General features: G+C 43.2%; 2 protein-coding genes across 4 annotated transcripts in view; one reads left to right on the plus strand and one right to left on the minus strand.

The window, feature by feature from the left end:
- Positions 1–14014, plus strand: part of LOC127602307 (golgin subfamily A member 7-like) — a 362070-nt gene extending 348056 nt beyond the window's left edge. The window contains exon 7 of one of the 2 annotated variants that reach the window (XR_007962743.1): positions 13890–14014. The gene's annotated coding sequence lies outside the window, so the exon portion shown is untranslated. Of the gene's footprint in view, positions 1–13696 lie in introns of both variants that reach the window. The other variant, XR_007962742.1, reaches the window with a different exon arrangement.
- The window catches only part of unc5db (unc-5 netrin receptor Db), a 293387-nt gene that overhangs the window by 247202 nt on the left and 23084 nt on the right, over positions 1–23101 (minus strand). The window lies entirely within an intron of this gene.

Raw genomic sequence — 23101 nt, forward strand, 5'->3', positions numbered from 1 at the left:
CTATTCGACGCATCGTACTAATGGCCGCAGTCTCAGTAATGCGTGACATTTCTGTATTTTACATACACAGGACGCATCGTACGAATGGCCGCAGTTTTACAGTGGTAAAACATACGCCAGCTTAAACATACGGCATGCATGCGCGCACTCTAACACGTTAGCTTGAAGCATACGGTAGCATGCCAAGACATACAAATAAGATAAAAACACGTTTTTAAAAAGGCAACAAAAGCAGAACTGAGTTTGGGTGTATTTTATTTAGCCGTCGTACAATGTTCTCACGTTTTTCGATCAATCATCACCCAGAAATCCATCAAAGTCCTCATCCTCTGTATCAGAAGCAGAGGACTGCACATCTCAGTTGTCATTGAATGCATCACATGCTAGTGTGAGTTGCTACGCATTGCCGAGCGGAAAGAAGGAGTAGCAACAGCAAAGTCAACATTTCTCTCGTGTGAAGCTTTCCCACATTTGAAAGTAAAGAACAGAGCGAAACATGGTGGCAGCACGTGTGTGTGTAGAAAGAATAGAACAATTGTGCAAGTACCGTAATCCATCAAAAACGCCGTGTTCCCTCTCGTTGTTGCGTATTGTGGCGTAACTCGCCAAGCGCTGCCTCTCACTCTTTGTAAAGTTGTGTTTGCCACCGATCATCCATTGTTCCCATGCCGTTTGCAACTTTACTTTGAACGCCCGGTTGATGCCAATGTCCAGCGGTTGGAGTTCTTTAGTCAAGCCTCCGGGAATAACGGCAAGCTCAGAGTTAATTTGCTTGACTTGGTTTTTCACCGCTGCTGTGAGATGGGCACGCATGCCAAAAGCTTAAACCGGTGGCTTTAAGTTTGAACTGAGCTTCGTAGGCGTGTCTCTCTGTAGAATTTATTTTCGGGGAGTCTTAGAAACCAAAACCGGAGTTGTTTTGCAACAATGCACATTGCCACACTCTATACAAGTGTTGGTACTGGCTTGAGGCGTCCACTTACACGCCCACCCTTCACCCATTGGCGGACTGCTCCCCAGCTTGCCTGTCCTCTCTCTCTCTCTCTCTCTCTCTCTCTCTCTCTCTCTCTCTCTCTCTCTCTCTCTCTCTCTCTCTCTCTCCCTCTCCATATATGTATATATACACGCCCACCCTTCCCTGATTGGCCGAATTCTCTCCCGCATGCCTGGCCACAGTCACTTCCGCCTTTTCTCTATATAAACAGCGTGTCGGCTGTCAGTCAGATTTTGGAACTCAGCGCATATAAAGGACGCTCCGCACCATAAGGCGTCCTGTCCATTTTGGAGAAAATTTAAGACTTTTAATGGCGCCTTATAGTCGTGAAAATATGGTACATAAAGTTCTATATCATCTAAAAACTGACTGGCTGGCAAACAGTTCAGGTGTCCCTCACATACCACCCGAAGACAGCTGGGATTGGCTCAGGCATGCCCCGCGATCTTTGTGAGTGAGGATAAGCAGATCATAAAATGGATGGATGAATCATCGAAAAAGCCATCTTTCAGTGAAAGACGACATGTTTATACATGTTTATACTATATTACATGTTCATTTTTTTACCTCTATAAATGTTAATAATGTATTATACATTGCAGTTGGCGGCCATTTTATTAGAAATGGTTATGAATGAACTGCTCTTATAACTTACAGATTTGTTCAATATATATCACTACTTGTCGCGAAAATGTTCACTGCACACTCATGTGTTTCCGTCTGTTCTTGTGCACAGTTGTGAACTTCACATGGACTGGAAGAGGTGGAGGGGATTGATTAATGTTGATTAAATAGTTGGTGGATGTCTTGAAAGGCGCTTATAAATAAAATGTATTATTATTATTATTATAAAATCACCTTTTTTTTATGTGACTTCTCTCTTTGTTCCAAGATAAATATTCTCAAAGACACATATCTGAATCAGATATTTTATTTCTTCAGCTCACACAGACAAAACGAAATGTCCTCAACAGTACCTGTGGAACATCATTAGAAGCAAGATTTATGCACGGGTGCACGGCAGCATACCTTCAAACAGCAGCTCAGGGAGGCAATTCTTGCAATGAGATACAAGTAGAAACTATTCAGGGATTATTAATTCCAGAGGGCAAGACTGTTCAAGTGATATTAAATTACCATGCAACTTGATCTGTACATTTTTGGGGACTTTTCTTCTGAGATATGACGACATTTTTCTGAGTTCCGAGCAACCTTTATTTTTTTTTAATGTATTGTATTATACTTTTGAACCCTATATTTTGAGAAATTTTACCCAAAAAAATTTAACTGTGCAAAATCCTCAATTATATAGATAGTCTGGATATAATATAATCACATTGAAAAAATAACTGACTGTGCAGGAATATTAACAAAGACAGCAGATGCCTACAAATGTCAAACAGCTTAAAAAAACTGAACAAGAAAAGGTTTATTTTCTGTAAAAAAAAACGGGCTTAGTTATGAAGATTACGTAGAATTTATCAGGTAAAAGTATTTTTTAAAAGGCAAGCTTTAATATGGCCTAACAGCTATAATTAACACATTTATTTTGGATGATGAATATTTGCAATCAATTTCGGAACAAACCAAGACGGTCAAATAATATTTTTTTTCTGTATTTTTACATGTGAGCTTTTAGTCTCCCCCTAAAATACTTTCCAACTTTTTTTTTATTTTTCCCAAAGGAAATGATACATTTAGGCACCAAGTAAATGCATAAATTGGGATCAAGCTCAATGCTGTACGTATTTTTCTGACTACTGTTGCAGTTCTTGTACTAGCACGACACACTCGGGCCCAGAGGTAGCCTCTTCTCCATGTGCGCTTCGCTATTCCAGCTCGGCCTTTTTTTGTGAAGCAATTTCAACTATAGCTCACTGTTTTTGAAGGTGCTTTTGCTTTTGACACCTGTTGTCCCGTTGTTGTTCAACCATCTGGCACTAAATAACATTTGAAGAGCTATTCCTTGAGGAGAGCAACAAAGGCACCGAGGGAAATATTCTGCGGCTGCCTCGGTCTTGTAATGAATGCTGTCGTGGATTTGTAGCGGTGAACATTTGCTCCCTTCTCAGGGGCAGGTCATCGCCGAGTTCATATCAATTATTCATCCCTCAGCTCAAATCCCTTCTACGTAATAATATAAGTGGGTTATTGCTCAAAAGTTTTGCCGCTGTCTACATTTCGCAACTCCACCTATTCAGACTTAGATGAGCTGTATCTGATAGAGTCCATCTACTTTGAACATTTATTTGTGAGTTGGGACAGGAAAAAAAGCATCTTCAGAATAGAGGTCTCCTGGCAAACTACCTTGTTCTTAGTCTCAAGCCTTTGCTTTTCATCGTGCTCTTGGAAGCGGCATTATCTGATCAGACCGAGGCAGATAAACTCAGGCACACCTTCTCCCCGAAATGGCAGGTGCTAAAAGGAGGAGGGAGCATCTCTTGATTCTCCTTATCACTGCGGCTGCAATCAGTCAACTCGCTAAGAATAATCACGCAGCTTGGGATCGGGGGCACACCACAAACATTCGGTGGAAGCTTCCCATTTGCGCTTAAGCATTCATGAAACCTTAAAACTCTGTTTAGTCGTGAACACACTGAAAGCAGGAATTGACACCTTTTACATCAGATAACCTACGTGATAGGCTAGTGTTTCGTTTTAAACTGAGATCCATCCACCAAGGTGAGCCAGGTCCACCATTTCCACTTCCAGCCTACTAATGAGGTCCCAGTGCGATACTTTTTAGCAAAAGTATCCAGGAGGCCAATAACCCAGAACTAATTATTACATGCTAATTACGAATTCAAAATACAGAAAGGGGACCCATTTTGTTGGTCTTCACCTCTCGCTTCATTTTTCTGTCAAGGGTTCCAGTTGAGTGTGGCCCAAAGATGGGTTAATTCAAATGCTTCTGTTCAAGGGGGTAGCACTGCATGTGGGTGTACACTTATACCTACAAGACATAAACATCCAACCACCAATCACCTTGGGGTGTACTTCAAAGAGTACAATAACTTGCTATTTTCTCAAGTTAAGCTGTTTTGCCCTGCAGAGCCTGATGGAATGAATATTGGTTGAAGCCAATGAATACAATTGTAAGCGTTTGTTAAATTGTTAATTATTATCATTTTCATCATTATTTATCATTTATGTTAGTTACCTTAATTATACTCTGTTGAATATGTCCTGAAATATTCTTATGTTGCTTACATGTGATTGGGGAAGAAAAGCAAGAAGGTGGGTCGTTACCGGAAGGGGGAGTGTTCGTTCGAGAGTTAGGAGGCACCCACAGAAAAAAAAAAAAAGAAAGAGCCGTGTTCAAACGAAGTCGTCCTCTCCTTTTTGCCCATTCTAAACGTAGAGCAATCCATCTAAAAGCTACGAACCCCTCAACTTGCATAATCATCATCCAACCTAAGCTCTACCTAACCTAAGCTAACTAATAAACCCTTGATAGAGCCAACTGATCTAAGAATGATACCCGATGGATAGTAAATTGAATTATGCGTTTACAAAAAAAGAACGAAACATCCAGTGGCATTTGGCTGTGGATTATATTGGCTCAGTTCTGGTTCAGTGTGCCAGAAAATGGGACAGGGGCACACAAAAAAAATACAAATACCTGCAGAGATTGGGGCTGGCTGGTCCGGTAAACTGAATGTAGCAACAAATTTTCTTTCAGTGCACAGCTCTTCTGAAAAAAATGATGGGGGAAGCTGATGTCAAAGCAGAAATACACTAATATGGTTCAAAGTCTGTCTGGACATGAAGTGGGAGGTCAACATTAACTCCATCCTGAAAAACGTCCAACAGAGGATGTACTTCCTGAGGATTCAGGAGACAGTTCTACATAGCAGTCAACGAATCATTCCTGTGTTCCTCTATCACAGTTTGGTTCATGGCTGCCACAAAAAAACCCACAAAATCCTGCTGCGATGGACAGTTAGGATGGCAGGAAAAAAATCATTAGTACAAACCTACTCACTCTTGAGGATTTGCACACCACGGGAACGGAGACAAGCGCACGGGAAATCCTACTGGACCCCCCCCAAACCCTGCCCACCACCTTTTCTAGCTAATCCCTTTAGGTAAGCGCTACTGAACCATGCATACCAAAACCAGCAGACATTCAAACAGCTTCTTCCCTCTTCGCCATTAACTCCCTAAACAGTAATTCAAATCAATTGCATTTTTTGCACACCCCTGTGGAACAGTATTGCCGCGCTGATCATTGTAGCTCCAACTCTCGATATACTTGAATAATTGAAGTTGATCAATATTCCATAGCACCAGATATTTTTAAGCACTCAAGGACTTTCTGCATAATTGCACACCTAAAGTTGTATTACAATTACTGCTATTGGTCACTTAAAAAATGGCGCAATGGTTGCCAGCACCAATTGCACAACCGACATTGTATTGCATTGCACCACTGATCATTTTATCTCTGTTCGATGACTCTGCACACTGTCGCGCAGCTGTCATTGGGTGCTACTAGTGCACAATGGTACCCTTACATTATGGAAAGGCTTTTGATACTTATGTTATCTCTTTTTTCATTGTGGTTGCTTGTTAATTCAGTGTATTACCGAGACAAAATCCGTGTGTGGTCTACACACTTGGCCAAACAAGATTATTCAGAATCTGGACCAAATTGCTAAGACCCAATGTTCTGGTACCACATAGCACCAATGTGTTAATGGTTTAGCTAGTGTCAGAGCACCCTCATCCTCATACCTGTTTGTCTCATCAACATACACAAACTTCCAAACTAAGCTTCCCCCCCACCCCCTCATTAGTCTTGGCAGCTATGGATGATGGTGCAGAGGTCATGACAGACACGTACAAGCTAGATCTTCCATTGCTCAATGGAGTTGGGTCATGAGCCTCAACCCAAGTCAAAACCAGTATCTAGTTTTCTACATTGTGAAACCAAGCATGAGACTTTTTGAAAACAATATACTCCGACAAAGCAATTACGTTGGAGACCTATAAATAGTCAGATTTAGTTGTGTGAATGAGCCCCATTTGCTAGTGAGCAAAGCATTAGGGGCAAAAGAGCTTATCTTTGGTAGAACCTTCTGATTCGACAATCCATGCCAAAGTCGTTTTCAAGATGCAACATCTATGTCCAGTGTATGTGCAGAGAGCAGCGATTGTTTACCAACATTTGGCCTTTAAATTATGCAAATGCAAGACAAGGATTTATATCACCGGCCACAATGGCCAACAATAAATGTGTGCATTAGATCATTAAAAAAAAAATATTGCATCCGGGCAGTCGTGAACGTACATTAGAACCAGCATCATGTATCACCTCAACCAAGATTGAGTCTGACAATATTTTGCCCGTACTATTTTTTACATCAGTGAAAACATTTTTTTTTTTGCTCGCTTCCAACAATTACATCATGCATGTGTACTCCTCTTGCTCATAGTTCTATGTGAAAATTGAGCTTTACTTAAACGCATTTCTCTTGAATGCAAAACTTTGTATCCTTCGTGTCCTTCTCAATGGACCACATAATAACTTTTAAACAATGCAAAAAAAAGGAGTAATTTATACTTCGGTGTGTCAATGTGAATTACTGTTGTGCTGAACTGATGCTGTTTGTGAGAACGAGCTCAGCATCGCCACAACCACATGCACCTTTGATTCTTGCTTGTTTCTCTCATCATGTTCCTGGACATCATCTAAACTCCCTGATAATGAACAGTGACTGCTGAGAAAATATTGACTAGTCAATTTGGAGAAACAGCAGAATTTGGAACCCAGAGGCTAAAAATCATCCATCACCCGTGGCTGCTTCAAATGCAGACATCAAAAACGCAAAGGTGTGGATTGATCTTGGTGATCATATCATGGATTTTTTTTCAGGACCAGGAAAAGAGCTACAACAAGTTTCTTTACTAGTTGGCTGGTATGTGAGGTGCACCCAACACTCTCACCATTTGCTTGAAGGTCATTTTACAGGCACTTGGGGAAATCTACTTAATTTGCTTCAGACACACTCGAAGAGATCAAAGGAGACAAACATTAGCACCGTACTTGTGATGTGATGTATGGTCAAATAGCCTCCCAAACCTTTGCAGAAAATGGCCACATCAAACACGTTCACTCGAAATCTGTTTAATATTTGCCAAACTCAACAGCGGGAAACCACACTCCCTTCTGCATGATAATGAATGAGTGAAATATGAAATCAAATTTGGAAAATGGAGCACAAGGGACAATTATGCGAGCAATATTCTTGAGATGGAATTATTTCCTTTGCAAATCTGATGATTGAGTATTCCAGTTAACGGGTAGTGCATTTTCGCTGTTCATTGACAGCAAACCACAATTTGCAGCATTAAATCCAGTCAAGGACAGACCCAAAGCTTGAAATTAACTTGTTTAATCAGCCAAGACACATTTGATAATAACGTTGATTCCAGCCAACTGTGCATTATTTAGCCCTGACATAAGAAAAATGTTACAAAACACCACAGGTGATAAACATTCCTTGAAGCAAAGACAAAAATGATCCAGAACTAGTTTTCCACTGATAAAAATTATGTTTATTTTAATTTGACTTCTGCCAAGCGATCCAAATTATTTATTCTTTGAATCCATATACTATATATTTTTTCCCCCAACATGATTCTTTTTTAATCACACACTAATCCAAAGAATTAAGAAAGTGCACATGAAGACGCTACAGAAACATGATTTTAAGAGGTGTACAGGGTGTGAGATGCACGGATCAAGTGCTGCTGAGGTCAGGCATAATGAGAATCCATAATCCCCACCACCCTACCCCAATTCGTCCAAATTTCCAATTGTACAGGTTTTAAGTATTTATTAAAAAAAATCATGTATGTTTATAGTCATTTAGCATTGAAAAGAATGATATGCATTCTTATGAAAAAAAAATATATATTTTCCAGATTGTAAATCACTCCAGAGTAGAAATCGAACCAGCCATAAAATGCATAATAAAGAAGAAAAAATACATATATAAATCGTACTGTAGTATAAGTCGTATTTTTATAACATTTTATTTTATTTGATAAAATCCAACACCAAGAACAGACATCATCTTCAAATGAAGTTTTAAGTAAAAATAAAATAGAAAACAACAGTCTGAATAAGTGTAGGATATGCTAACATGACATGACATGACGCATAAACAACAAACTGAGAACATGGCTGGTATGTTCACGTAACATATGAAGAGTTATTCAGACAACTATAGCATAAAGAACATGCTAAAAAGTTACCATTTAGTGCAACTTCAAATCACTAAATCCAATGAAATCATCGTCGATTCATCAGCACAGGCCTATACCGCCCTCTTGTTGGTTAATGTTAAAGTAACATGTGAAATGACAGAATAATAAGATAAGATAAGGAAGAAAACCTTTATTAGTCTCACAATGGAGAAATTCCCAATTCACAGCAGCAAAGTTAATGTCAAGTTAAACAAATTGACTGGTATTTTGAAATGACAGTAAATATTTACGACCACGAGGTAAGGTGCATTCATTTCTACATTTTTCAGGATGGTCGAGAGTGCGGATGTGTAATTTTCACGTCCTAGGCTCACATATGCACCATGGCAGCGCAGAATGACACCGGAGTTATGTTTGCAATAATGTCTTATTTTTGCAGATCTGTTCAATGATGTCATTAATAATCACGCGATTTTATATAAAATGCCAAATATTATATAACCTGTATAAAATGCCAAATATCTACCGATTTCGATCAGTGGAAAGTCTACTTGATACGTCGTGAGTCATTAATCCCTCAGTTAGCAGTATAATTTGATGAAGAGCCAACACCAGAGTCGATTGTACTCTCAAAATTCAATAGACACCATAAAAAGCACATACCGCTTTGCTTAGCTTAGAACAGAAATGATGAATCTGTAATCTCAATTCTTTGGTCTGAACAGTGATGAAGGAATAAGGGTAGCACATGTAGTTGAGTCAGTGTCATTCAAGTACTAATCCCTTGCGCAGTTTCTTCCATCACTCCTCTACATCACGCCTTTTCTAAAACCTCCGCTACCCCCCACCCCAACAGTGGTTTGGCTTTGCATCTGTACAGATAAATTGGGAGACTTGGGAGACTATCTTCAAGCCAATACTGCTTTGAAGTGTTACTGGGAGAAAAAAAGTGCCAAATTGGAGGCGACGTCTCTGTGGAAAATGTTATGCTAATCTAGGAAATGTTAATTATGCCCAAAGGGTTAATTTCTTCTGCTCTTTTTAATCTGCTTTCACTGAAAATTCCTACAGCAAATGCTCAGAAATAGTCTGTGTCTCAAATTTTGAAACATTACTTTCCTTCCATGTATCTTATTTGCCTAATCCTTCTCATTTGAAATGTAATTGATACAATCCTACAGACAAGGAGCTCACTCAAAACACTATAAAATAACATGATAATATTTTATTTTTTCAGTGAAAACTAGATGATTGTACAGTCTGACTTCCTGGGCCTTTCAAAATGGATAATTTGATGTTACATTCAATACATTTGTGTCATGTCCTGTGTGCGTTTGTTTTGTTCCAGCTCATCCGCTTATATATATATATATATATATATATATATATATATATATATATATATATATATATATATATATATATATTGCGCGTCGTCCCGCACGCGGTCTGTCCTTCCGTCTGTCCCTTTTCAAAACGTACCTACTTCACCGCGCCGCTGCGCGTCGCCACTGCGCCGCTCAGGCAGTGGCTCACTACGATCGCGCGGGCATCTTAGCGAAAAAATGTTGTCTACCCACAAGCATTGCAATGAAATTGTTAGTTATTTAGTAGAGCTAAACATCTCTTTATTTTCGCGATAAGCAATGAAGATGAACAAAAAGTTGAACCAAGCAACAACACTTTTGTGGGCCGAAGGCCCACCTTACCAGCCTTCCGCAGGAACTAGCAGATGAGCCGCCCGGAGGGCGGCGAACCAGCTAGTATATATATATATATATATATATATATATATATATATATATATTAGAGCTGTCAAACGATTAAAATATTTAATCTAATTAAAAATGCAACTGTCATAATTAACTCAAATCAACAAAAAAATTAATCGAGATTACTCACACATTTTTTATCGTTTCTGAATTTTCTTTTACATTGTTTGTCCTATGTTTTCCACATTTTAATGCTCTCATCAACATGGAATCATGAATCAGTTTTCTATGTGCCAAATGCAAATATTTACTGAAATAACAAATTCCATTTTCAATTTTACATGAACATTTTTCACTTGGTGCAGTTATTCACACATAATCTCTCACACAATATTACTGTCCATCAATAATGGTGAAAAAAATATTTTGTCACACAACAGCTGCTTTAACAGCTTTTTTTTCATGAAATCAAAATAGAGCAATATAACATTGTAAAGTGCACATCTAAGGTACACTAGTACTCAGCCTATAATGGATTTAAACCATGGTTGCATACTTCATTTTTCTCAAGTTTGCTTTCAACACAGCAGTCTGTTTCTGTATGTTTGTTGAAGAATAACGAGACACCGGACACCAGTGTTCATTATGTGCCGCTGTATTGGAAACTGTTGGCCGTACAAACAAGCGCAAGTACTTCCCCCGTGCTGCAGGGGCAAACCATTCTGAAAGGGGGGGGGGGGGTTCACTCCCCCTAACACAGTCAGGCTATGTTGATTATATTGGTCCTTCTTGCGCGGAAGTCTCTCTACGGTTTTGTGTAGACCTCATTTCGAATGACTACACTTGGTTCGATGACAACACTGGAGACATTTTACTTTCGCTAGGTCGTTACCACTGTAGCGCACTGGTCACTGTCAGACGAACACAGAGAAGCTCTACCCGCTCTATTTATATGGACACAGAACACTGTAACCTTCCACACAAAATAGTTCCAAACAAGTAACAATCGTGTCAGTGGCATACATCGCATACCTGTATGATACAGAGAGAGAGAGATAACTTTACTATAACTTTGGTCTTGTCAGTGGAGCAATATGGCAACTATTTAAAAGTAAACTTTCCATTCATAAACTCTTTAAGTATGCGTTTTCGCTGTCTCACGCTGCCGTGGCTGGAAAAACAGACATGGGCGTGGACTTCTGCAATGCGCTTGTTGTTTTGTTTCTGGTGGATTTATAGAGCAATGAAACATCCGCTTGTGACGTGTGGCGCGTTAATCTCGCGAGAAAAAATTTAATCCCGTTAAAATTCATTTAAATTAATGCCAATAAAAACGCGCTAAATTGATAGCTCTAATATATATATATATATGTTAATCAATTGATTAACAGAAAGCCTATGACTCGATGCCACATACATAGATCACTGAATGCTTGGGTTGTATAAGGTGAACAGAAGCATAAGAGCCTTCGTTGCGAACTCGATAAGGATGTGGAAAACCACACTTGAAGTCAATGGCAAGCCACTTACCCAAGTGTCCATCAAATGTGGCATATACCAAGGTGATGCACTCTCCCCACTGCTGTTCTGCATAGGACCAAGACAGGCTATGAATACCGCCTCAGAAATAGAGCTACGATCAGTCACCTCCTCTACATGGATGACATAAAGCTGTATGCTAAAGGCAAAAGGGACATAGACTCCCTGATCCACACAAACAGGATCTACAGCAGCGGCATCGGGATGTCATTCGGGCTTGAGAAATGTAGTCGGATGGTGACAAAGAGAGGAAAGGTCATACGCACTGAAGGGGTCTCACTCCCTGAAGGAACAATAGCAGACATTGAGGACAGCTACAAGTATCTCGGTATACCACGAGCCAATGGCAACCTCGAACTGGCAACAAGGAAAGCGGCTACGGCCAAATTCCTCCAGCGAGTGAGGCAAGTCCTACGAAGCCAGCTCAATGGCAAGAATAAAACCCGGGCAATAAACAGCTATGCCCTGCCAGTGATCAGATACCCTGCAGGAATAATAAGGTGGCCAAAGGAAGAGATTCAGACCACGGACGTTAGGACCCGAAAGCTCCTAACCATGCATGGAGGGTTCCATCCCAAATCCAGCACCTTGAGACTGTACGCAAGCCGAAGGGAAGGAGGTCGGGGACTAGTGAGTGTGAAAGCCTACTGTCCAGGATGAAACATCCAAGCTCCATGAATACATCAAGGAGAAGGCTCCAACGGATGAAGTACTCAGAGAATGTCTCAGACAATGGGGAACAGAGGATGAGATGCTGGAAGAGGGACCATCATGGGAGGACAAGCCACTACACGGGATGTACCACCGGACCATAACTGAAGTGGCTGATCTCAAGAAGTCCTCTCACACATAACCTCAGGGTGTAAGATGCTGGCAGGGAAAGCCTACATGGAATGCCATAGGCAGGTGACTGGCATAGTCTACCGAAACATCTGTGCGCAGTATGGACTGGAAACCCCAAGGTCAAAATGGGAAACTCCTCCGACGGTGGTGGAGAACGACCGAGCGAAGATCCTGTGGGACTTCCAGATCCAGACTGACAAGATGGTAATGTCGAACCAACCAGATATCGTGCTCATAGATAAAGGGCAGAGGAAAGCCGTTGTAGTGGATGTAGCAGTCCCAAGTGATGGAAACATCAGAAAGAAGGAACACTGAACTCGAGAAATACCAAGGGCTCAGAGAAGAGCTGGAGAGAGCCTGGAAGGTAAAGGTGACCAGGTAAAGGGGCAGTGATCCCCAAACTAGATGAGTGGTTGCAACAGATCCCGGGAACAACATCGGACATCTCAGTCCACAAATGTGCAGTGCTGGGAACAGCAAGGATACTGCGCAGAACCCTCAAGCTTCCCTGCCTCTGGTAGAGGACCCGAGCTGAATGAGGGACGGACACCACCCGAGGGGTAAGACGAGGATATATATGCCTCGTCTCGCAAATGTTTTAAATAAAACCAAGAAGAATATTTGGACAAAATTGTAATCCCTTCATTTGCACATTTACTACATACCAGTGTTTCTTTTCATACAATATGATTTTCTGCATACCTTTAGTGTCGAAAACACAAGCAGAAAGGAATGTATTCATCTCACCACTGATGGTTGTTGATGAAGAGGGTCTTGATGTGCAGGTAAAGGATATGCATTTCTCTACCTTGCATATAAGACACCTGAAATGATATGCGCTGCAAAAAAAGAGATGAGTTCCGCAGTATGTGATTACATACAAAGGTCGAACAGAAGAGTAAAAATTAATTGCAAGGTTGCTCAAAAAGTAAAGGACACAAGATCTAACTTGGTCAAAATGATTCACACCATGATGAATTTCCCCAAGTCTTTTTTTCCGAGCAACCTTGCAAGGTTATTGGATTTGCGTAAAATTCATATGAAGCCATACTGCCTAAATGTTGGTTGAAAGCATGTTGTTTCATTAAAAAATTACTGTAATTTCCAGACAATAAGCGCTACTTTTTTCACATGCTTTGAACCCTGCAGCTTTTCAGTAGATATGTTTTACTCATGAATTTTTCGAGATTGGCTTCAAATTGCCAATTTTTAGTCATGACTATAAGGCGCCATTAAAAGTCTTAAATTTTCTCCAAAATGGACGGTACGCCTTATAATGCGGATCGTCTTGTCACTAGAGGGCAACTAGCGGTGTGCAAACTACGGCCCGGGGGCCGGATCCGGCCCGTTGGTATTTTTAATCTGGCCCGCCGAAGATTGGTGCACAATTAAGGTTTGATTGCATTCATTTTGTTTGGACTTGTAATGACAGGTATTTCAACACCAGGTGGCGCAGTTACTTCAAGTTGCAGAACACAGGGAGGGAGGGGAAGACGAAGAAAAAGGAAGAAAGTAATGACCATGGAAGGGAAAGTGATATGAAAGTGAAAGTAACAAAGTACGAAACATTTAGGAGACGCCTGGAGTCGGAAAGACTCAAATCTACGAGACTTTGAAAAACAAGGAAGCGATTCTTACTCAGTCCGATTCTGGCAATTTCCATGCTCAGAGTGAATTGCTTGTGGCTCGAGTAAATGAACATTTCTTAGAATGGTTTGATAAGAAGACGCTAAAGGCACGCCCCTAGCAGGTACCAGTCGCCAATGAGTGAAGAGTGGGGCATGTAAGAGGACTCTAAAGGCACGCCCCGAGCAGGTACCAGTCGCATGAGTACATTGTAAATGCTTCCGTTGCCTTTTTAAAAACGTGTTTTTAGCATGTGCGCATGCATGCCATTATGTTTAAGCTGGCGTATGTTTTACCATGCCTGGCTGCGCCCAATAATACAGTGCGTTTTGTGTATATGTCAAATACAGAAATAGCACCCCTTCTGAGACTGCGCCGAACAATACCGTGCGCCGAATGGCCATGAAAATACGGTACCAAACACAACACAGTTAATCAGTGAAAGTATCCTAGTCTGTCCTCATACTGAATATTCATAAGCCGTTTGCAGTTGTAATGTCCACATGTAAGGACGGGACACGATGCCTGAGAGCAATGTGGAACTTTGTGCGCGCCAATTGAGAGCGAAAAGAAAAACCTTGAGTTGAGTTTAATGAGTCTAGGAACTCTGTTTGCTTTGCGATCACCAGATGACAGGCACTATAAGCATGGTGTCTTTCAGTTCAGTGACAATATTCTATTGTTTATAGAGTAGAGTAAGCTTCCATTGGAGGAAGTAACATGGCGTACCTAAAGCAAGGTTAAGAAGCATGCAGAGCGATTAAAAAAGAGGGAAATGACATTTGACTGACAAAAGATTGGGACTCTGACTTTTTGGAGTTGATACTGATCCTGACTCTCAATGGACATATGTGCGCTGTATGGTGGCAATGAACTCGGCTACCCCCACTTTTTAGCAGTTGGGATACAATACAATGGAGGAAAAATGTAGACATATAAGATAGCAATATGGCATCTACATTTTTTATGCACTGACAAAAATAAACATGACTGCAGCTTATTGAGTATTCGTGGCCATATCCATTCCATAAGTCTATATTGTTAAGGCATGCACACCAAAAGGTGGAAATGTGGAAAATATCCATGTAATCCATCACATTCAAATAATGACTCATGTCATTCCTAAGAGCAAACTCTTACAGTGCTATTTTTCTGATTAAGACACATTACCGAGTGGGGGAGCCTGGAACAGATAAATGGCGTCCCATTCATTTCAAAGGGGAAAGATCATTTGAAACACAGTGTGTTATGAGTTACGGGCATGGTAATAGAAAGAGTTAAATTTGTCTCGCAAGGCACTACTTTACACAGAACAAATCAGAAGACGGTCAGCATCCAGAAATTGTTTTGTTTTACCTCAAATTTTTTTCATTCATTCATTCATCTTCCGAACCGCTTGAGCCTCACTAGGGTCGCGGGGGGTGCTGGAGCCTATCCCAGCTGTCTTTGGGCAGTAGGCAGGGGACACCCTGAATCGGTTGCCAGCCAATCAGAGGGCACACAGAAACGAACAACCATTCGCACTCACACTCACACCTAGGGACAATTTAGAGTGTTCAATCAGCCTGCCACGCATGTTTTTGGAATGTGGGAGGAAACCGGACCACCCGGAGAAAGCCCACGGAGGCCCGGGGAGAACATGCAAACTCTACACAGGGAGGCCGGAGCCGTAATCGAACCCTGCATCTCTGCACTGTGAGGTCAACCCGCTAGCCACCGGGCCGCCCAATTTTAAACATTTAAATACCTAATTATATCAATCAGTCAAGCACATCTTTAGTTGTATAGCACCTTTCGTACTTCAACAGCAACCCAAAGTGCTTCCCAAATGAAGTCATTGGAAAAAAAATAAAATAAATCTCCCACACACCTGCTGTCTCTTGACTGCGGGTGGCACCCAACACCAAAGTTGGTGCATTTTAAAAGATCATTAAATACACGGCATGGTTACCGAGGGAAGGCGTTAAAAGGGATAGAGAAACATTTTAAAACTCAGGGATGAAACTGGGACTTTTTTCAAGCAAGATAAACAACAAGGGACAAGTCGAGCATGATTTAAAAAATGACAAGTTGTTGAGTTGTGAGCGTGCTTGTGCTTGTGTGTGTGTGTGTGTGTGTGTGTGTGTGTGTGTGTGTGTGTGTGTGTGTGTGTGTGTTTGTGTGTGTGTGTGGGGGTGTGTGTGGGTGGGTGGAGGGCGGGGTTAACTACATGTAGCCCTGTATTTGAGGATTCTCTCAATGAGAATTTCTAAAGCAATTGCACTTTAAAAATATTTACGATGAGCATTTAATATATCCCGCTGGCAACATTTTTTTCACAGAGATACAATTGGTACACACTTTTATGTGCTATTTTATGTTAATAATTCTAACATGGTGTATGCCCTGAAAAGTGTTTTTAGACACACAATTATTCCAATATCAAATGTTTTTGTCCTCTTGGTGAGAACCCCCCCCCCCCCACACACACACACACCACCCACACACAAAATACACACAGAATATAATTCAACATTCATAAGGCCCAAGCCTAATACATGTACTGCATATCCAATTGGTAGGAGTTCATTTCTTTTGCCAATTGCATTAAAAAAAGCTAACTATTGCATGGTTGTATGTCTTAATAATAGATCTCGAAATATACTGACCATATAATGTAAATGACATGTCATTTTTTCAATTGCTTCTCATGGTCTCACCACCCGTGGGAGGGGTCAAAGGGGTCGGGTGCAATGCGAGCTGGGCGGCAGCCAAAGGCGGGGACCCTGGCGGTCCGATCCTCGGCTGCAGAAGCTAGCTCTTGGGACATGAAATGTCACCTCTCTGGCAGGGAAGGAGCCCGAACTGGTGTGTGAGGCAGAGAAGTTCCGACTGGATATAGTTGGACTTGCCTCCACACACAGCCTAGGTTCTGGTACCAGTCCTCTCGAGAGGGGTTGGACTCTCTTTCACTCTGGAGTTGCTCACGGTGAGAGGCGCAGAGCAGGTGTGGGCATACTTATTGCCCCCCGGCTCAGTGCCTGTACATTGGGGTTCACACCGGTGGACGAGAGGGTTGCATCCCTCCGCCTGCGGGTGGGGGGACGGGTCCTGACTGTTGTTTGTGCATATGCACCAAACAGCAGCTCAGCATACCCACCCTTTTTGGAGTCCTTTGAGGGTGTGCTGGAGAGTACTCCTGCTGGGGACTCCCTTGTTCTACTGGGGGACTTCAATGCTCACGTGGGCAATGACAGTGAGACCTGGAGGGGCGTGATTGGGAGGAACGGCCCCCCCGATCAGAACTCGAGTGGTGTTTTGTTATTGGACTTCTGTGCTCGTCACGGACTGTCCATAACGAACACCTTGTTCAAACATAAGGGTGTCCACATGTGCACTTGGCACCAGGACACCCTAGGCCGTAGTTCGATGATCGACCTTGTGGTCGTGTCATCGGATTTGCGGCCGCATGTTCTGGACACTCGGGTGAAGAGAGGGGCGGAGCTGTCAACTGATCACCACCTGGTGGTGAGTAGGCTCCGATGGTGGGGGAAGATGCCGGTCCGTCCTGGCAGACCCAAACGTATTGTGAGGGTTTGTTGGGAGCGTCTGGCGGAATCCCCTGTCAGAAGGAGTTTCAACTCCCACCTCCGACAGAGCTTTTCCCATGTTCCGGGGGAGACGGGGGACATTGAGTCTGAGTGGACCATGTTCCGTGCCTCTATTGTTGAGGCGGCCAATCTGAGTTGTGGCCGTAAGGTGGTTGGTGCCTGTCGTGGCGGCAACCCTTAGTACTCGCTGGTGGACACCAGCAGTAAGGGATGCCGTCAAGCTGAAGAAGGAGTCTTATCGAGCCTTTATGGCCTGTGGGACCCCAGAGGCAGCTGACGGGTACCGACTGGCCAAGCGGAACGCAGCTTCGGTGGTCGCCGAGGCAAAAACCCGAGCATGGGAAGAGTTCGGTGAGGCCATGGAAGCCGACTTCCGGACGGCTTCGAGGAAATTCTGGTCCACCATCCGACGTCTCAGGAGGGGGAAGCAGTGCACCACGAACACTGTGTACAGTGGGGATGGGGCGCTGCTGACTTCGACTCGGGACGTTGTGAACCGGTGGGCAGAGTACTTCGAAGACCTCCTCAACTCCACCAACACGCCTTCCTTGGAGGAAGCAGAGCCTGAGGACTCTGTGGTGGGCTCTCCTATCTCTGTGGTTGAAGTCACCGATGTGGTTAAAAAGCTCCTCGGTGGCAAGGCCCCAGGGGTGGATGAGATCCGCCCGGAGTTTCTCAAGGTTCTGGATGTTGTGGGGCTGTCCTGGTTGACACGCCTCTGCAACATCGCGTGGTCAACGGGGAGAGTGCCTCTGGATTGGCAGACCGGGGTGGTAGTCCCTCTTTTTAAAAAGGGGGACCGGAGGGTGTGTTCCAACTACAGAGGGATCACACTCCTCAGCCTCCCTGGTAAGGTCTATTCAGGGGTGCTGGAGAGGAGGGTCCGTCAGGAAGTCGAGCCTCAGATTGAGGAGGAGCAGTGTGGATTTCGTCCCGGCCGTGGAACAGTGGACCAGCTCTACACCCTTAGCAGGGTTCTCGAGGGTATGTGGGAATTCGCCCAACCAGTCTACATGTGTTTTGTGGACTTGGAGAAGGCGTTTGACCGTGTCCCTCGGGGAGTTCTGTGGGGGGTGCTTCGTGGGTATGGAGTCCCGAACCCCCTGATACGGGCTGTTCGGTCACTATACCACCGATGTCAGAGTTTGGTTCGCATTGCCGGCAGTAAGTCGGAATCGTTTCCAGTGAGGGTAGGACTCCGCCAAGGCTGCCCTTTGTCACCGATTCTGTTCATAATCTTCATGGACAGAATCGCTAGGCGCAGCCGAAGCGTTGAGGGGGTCCGTTTTGGTGGCCTCAGTATTGCATCCCTGCTTTTTGCAGATGATGTGGTGCTGTTGGCTCCTTCAAACAGGGCTCTCCAACTCTCACTGGAGCGTTTCGCAGCCGAGTGTGAAGCGGTTGGGATGAAAATCAGCACCTCCAAATCTGAAACCATGGTCCTCAGTCGGAAAAGGGTGGAGTGCCCCCTCCGGGTCGGGGGGGGGGAGATCTTGCCCCAAGTGGAGGAGTTTAAGTATCTTGGGGTCTTGTTCACGAGTGAGGGCAGGGGGGAGCGAGAGATCGACAGGCGGATCGGTGCAGCGTCTGCTGTGATGCGGACGTTGTATCGGTCTGTCGTGGTGAAGAAGGAGCTGAGCCAAAGGGCGAAGCTCTCAATTTACCGGTCGATCTACGTTCCAACCCTCATCTATGGTCACGAGCTATGGGTCGTGACCGAAAGAACGAGATCCCGGATACAAGCGGCCGAAATGAGTTTTCTCCGCAGGGTGTCCGGGCTCTCCCTTAGAGATAAGGTGAGAAGCTCGGTCATCCGGGAGGGGCTCAGAGTCGAGCCGCTTCTCCTCCACATCGAGAGGAGCCAGATGAGGTGGCTTGGGCATCTGATTCGGATGCCTCCTGAGCGCCTCCCTGGTGAGGTGTTCCGGGCATGTCCCACCGGGAGGAGACCCCGAGGAAGACCCAGGACACGCTGGAGAGACTATGTCACCCAGCTGGCCTGGGAACGTCTCGGGATCCCCCGGGGAGAGCTGGAAGAAGTAGCTAGGGAGAGGGACGTTTTGGCTTCCCTGCTAAAGCTGTTGCCCCCGCGACCCGGTCCCGGATAAGCGGTAGAAGATGGATGGATGGATGGATTTTTTCAATTGAAGTAGGATCGAGCAGTAAAAAAAAAAAAACTCGATTAAAAGTCATTGCCTTTATTCTTCAGGCTACTATCAGTGTCTCAACCGGGGTCTGGGCCACATGAACAGAAGCTCCTGCCATCTTTAAACTAAATGCTATTGAAATGGCAGTCAACAGCAGTCGATATAAGCAAATTTGTTTGAAAATGTTAAACAGCCAACATTAGAATACTCATTTACCATTGCTGCTCCAGGGGGGTGTTTAAAATAATTTCATATTAGAGCTGCTACATCTCTGTCTCTCTGGTAAAAAAAATCACAGGGATAATAAAGCAGCCAATACACAGGAGTAATATTAGACTAATGAAAAGCTCATTCCTGGTCTGGCTGCAGTCCCATTTTCTGTGCTGCCTTGTCTCTTCTATTTCACAGCATGGTGCTGCAAAATGAAATACGGCTTGCAAAACAATAAAGCAGACCCCCTGAGAGCGTGAAGTTTAACTTTGGAAAAAGCCATGGAAGCCATGACCAAAACTGAAATGCAAAGTACAATGTCGATCATCCGTCTATTTTCCTCTACTTATCTGAGGTCGGGTCGTGGGGCAGCAGCTTAAGCAGGGAAGCCCAGACCTCCTTCTCCCCAGCCACTTCGTTGAGCTCTCAGGGCATTCCCAGTCAGCCGTGAGACATGCACTCTCTAGCTTGCCATGGGTTATCCCTGGGGTCTCATTGCAGTGGGACGTACCCAGAACACCTCACCAGGGCAGTATCCAAGAGGAATCCAATCAGATGCCTGAGCCACCTCACCTGACTCCTCAATGCAGAAGAGCAATGGCTCTACTCTGAGTGCCTGATGACCGAGCTTCTCTCTGTATAGTCATCAGATTCAATATTTGCAAACAAACAAAAACATTCATCCGTTTGAACATTAAATGTCATGTCTTTGTACTGTAATCAATTTAATACATGTTGAAAAGGATTTTAAAATGGATGCATTCTGTTTTACACAACGTTATGAAAACCCACGTGAGCACGGGGAGAACATGCAAACTCCACACAGGCAAGCCGAACCCTGCACTTTGCACTGTGAGGAGGATGTGTTAATCAGTCTTTCACCGTGCTGCCTGTAAATAATAATAATAATAATAACAATAATAATAGTAAGAAGAAGAAGAATATTACATGCTTTTCCAATCTGTCAGCAGTGTGTAACCTCAGATATAAACTAGTTCCTCAAGAATTGTGAAATGTCAGAGCAACACATCAGACTGGTCAACACGGTGTGCTGTTTTATTAATGTGTAGTCAATTAAGATATATCCTACTGGCTCAGTCCTCAGGGTGACAGAGAAGCACATGATAATAGATGGGCATTCATCATGTCTGCCAGTGAGGACACAGTCAAATCAACAGTCAGAGATGAGATGACACATTGAACATCTGGGACTTCTCACTGCTAAATGCAGTAGATGCTTTGCTTATTATGATGCACAGACTTTAACTTCTCCTTTTGATAGTTTAAACTCCATCGGGCTTTCAATACTAAATGTCAATTGAAAAGTCTCTCACTTCCTCTGTGTCTTAAAGTGCCTTGGACGGCAACATATGGTGTAAATTATTTATATATGGTGTAAAATTTACAATTTTTACAACAATCCTGAACCATATGCATGATGTAATACATATCTATGGTTAAAATAAAGCTTGTTGGAAAAAAAATGCACATGAGCGATATGGACCTGGCAAACCCAATAGTCAGTTTGTGAGCCCCATCCTTTAGCTACTCCCCATTTTTTGTCTTTATTGTTGCCCACTTCCTCTTTCTGAAGGAACTCACATGTTTCTTGACTGATGCTCTGGGCTCTCTTTTTGTGCACAGTGCAAGGCTAGCACAGAGTTCAGTCTAACTGTGCATATGGTTGGAGTTTTCTTTTTGGGGCATTGTCATAGACGAGCGCAGTTTGAAATGGGTGTTTGTGCGCTTCTCACACTGTCAAATGGATTCCCGGCCAATCAAAGCGGCTCTTTTCTGATCCTTGGCACGGGTCAGGCGCCCAGTCTACATGGACGACAACGGACTCACTGAAGTCCATGCTGGAGCTCGACATAAACTAAATACGTTTATCAGGAACTGCAAGAATGTAAAGTTACCCCCTACACACACACACGCACGCACGCACGCACGCACACACACACACACACGCACGCACGCACGCACGCACGCACGCACGCACGCACGCACGCACGCGCGCGCGCGCACGCGCACACGCACACGCACACGCACACGCACAAACACACACACACACACTCACAAATTGTGCTGCGGTACAGGAAGAAAAATGACAATCTCATTGATTTCCACAATGAGTCAAAGGATTAATCCATGCTGGCCTTGCGTTTTAGCACAATGAACAAAGACCATGAATACAATTATTTATCTTGGTTCCTCTGTTTCACTTTTTGTTGTTCATCAAAGAACTTGCAAGAGCTGCTTGGTATTTTGTAATATTATTGTTCATATTATTTATACAGAACTTAATTATTTGTAAAATGGCAGGCCTTTAGTTTTACTCCTTCCTGCTTGGCTCATTCATCTTATTTGCAAAATGTTATCAAGTGAAATTATAATAATTGTTAAATGTATTGTTTTTTAAATGTTATTCAGAAATAAATTGACATTACCACGAAGAGCAGAACAAAATTTAAAAAAATCTGTACTCTATCAGTTCTCCATTAGCGAATATCGAAAGTGCCCATCCCAAGTTAGTACCCACATCGCAGATAACATGTTTTTCCAATCTAGTGCAGCCCGAATACATACTGTACATACTGATTGCACACCAGAAAATAGGGACTGGTAGCTGAAAAACCATCCTCTATAGGCATAGAGTAAACTCTTTGAATCAGTCATGACATTTATGCACCCAAAAATGCTTGTACTTGCAAATTAATTCAGTCAAAATGAGCCAAGACCTCTCAAAGGACAGCTTTAAGGCTGCTTTTCTGACATGGCACAAATGGGTTGGAGGAGGGAGGGCGTGTGTGTGTGTATGTGGCCTACCGCAAAAACAGAAAGCTCAGCGCTCATTTCATCCCAATGATCCAGTAACAGTCCAGTGGAAATAAATGTAATCACTGCATTTTGTCATCCTCCGCGATATCATTTCGCCATATTACATTTCACTCCAAACATCCTCTAAGGCCAGCGTCAGAATTTCATTTGATCGTATTTACATTCGCTCCGGCTTCAAACCGCAGAGACACTAAAAAGCAATTACGACTTCAAGTTGTTGTCTGCCAAAGTGAGCCACACAAGACGTCCTTGCAAAACTGCAGTGGCTTCCTACTCGGGATGCGGGTGACATTTAAGCCCTTGTCTCTTCCTATGACACATGGTTTGGTACGTTTACAAGCAAATACCTGATGATGACAAACGTGGCCTTTAAAAGTGGCAATTGAC

The sequence above is a fragment of the Hippocampus zosterae genome, chromosome 6 (genome assembly GCF_025434085.1).
Source record: "Hippocampus zosterae strain Florida chromosome 6, ASM2543408v3, whole genome shotgun sequence".
Lineage (NCBI taxonomy): Eukaryota > Metazoa > Chordata > Actinopteri > Syngnathiformes > Syngnathidae > Hippocampus > Hippocampus zosterae.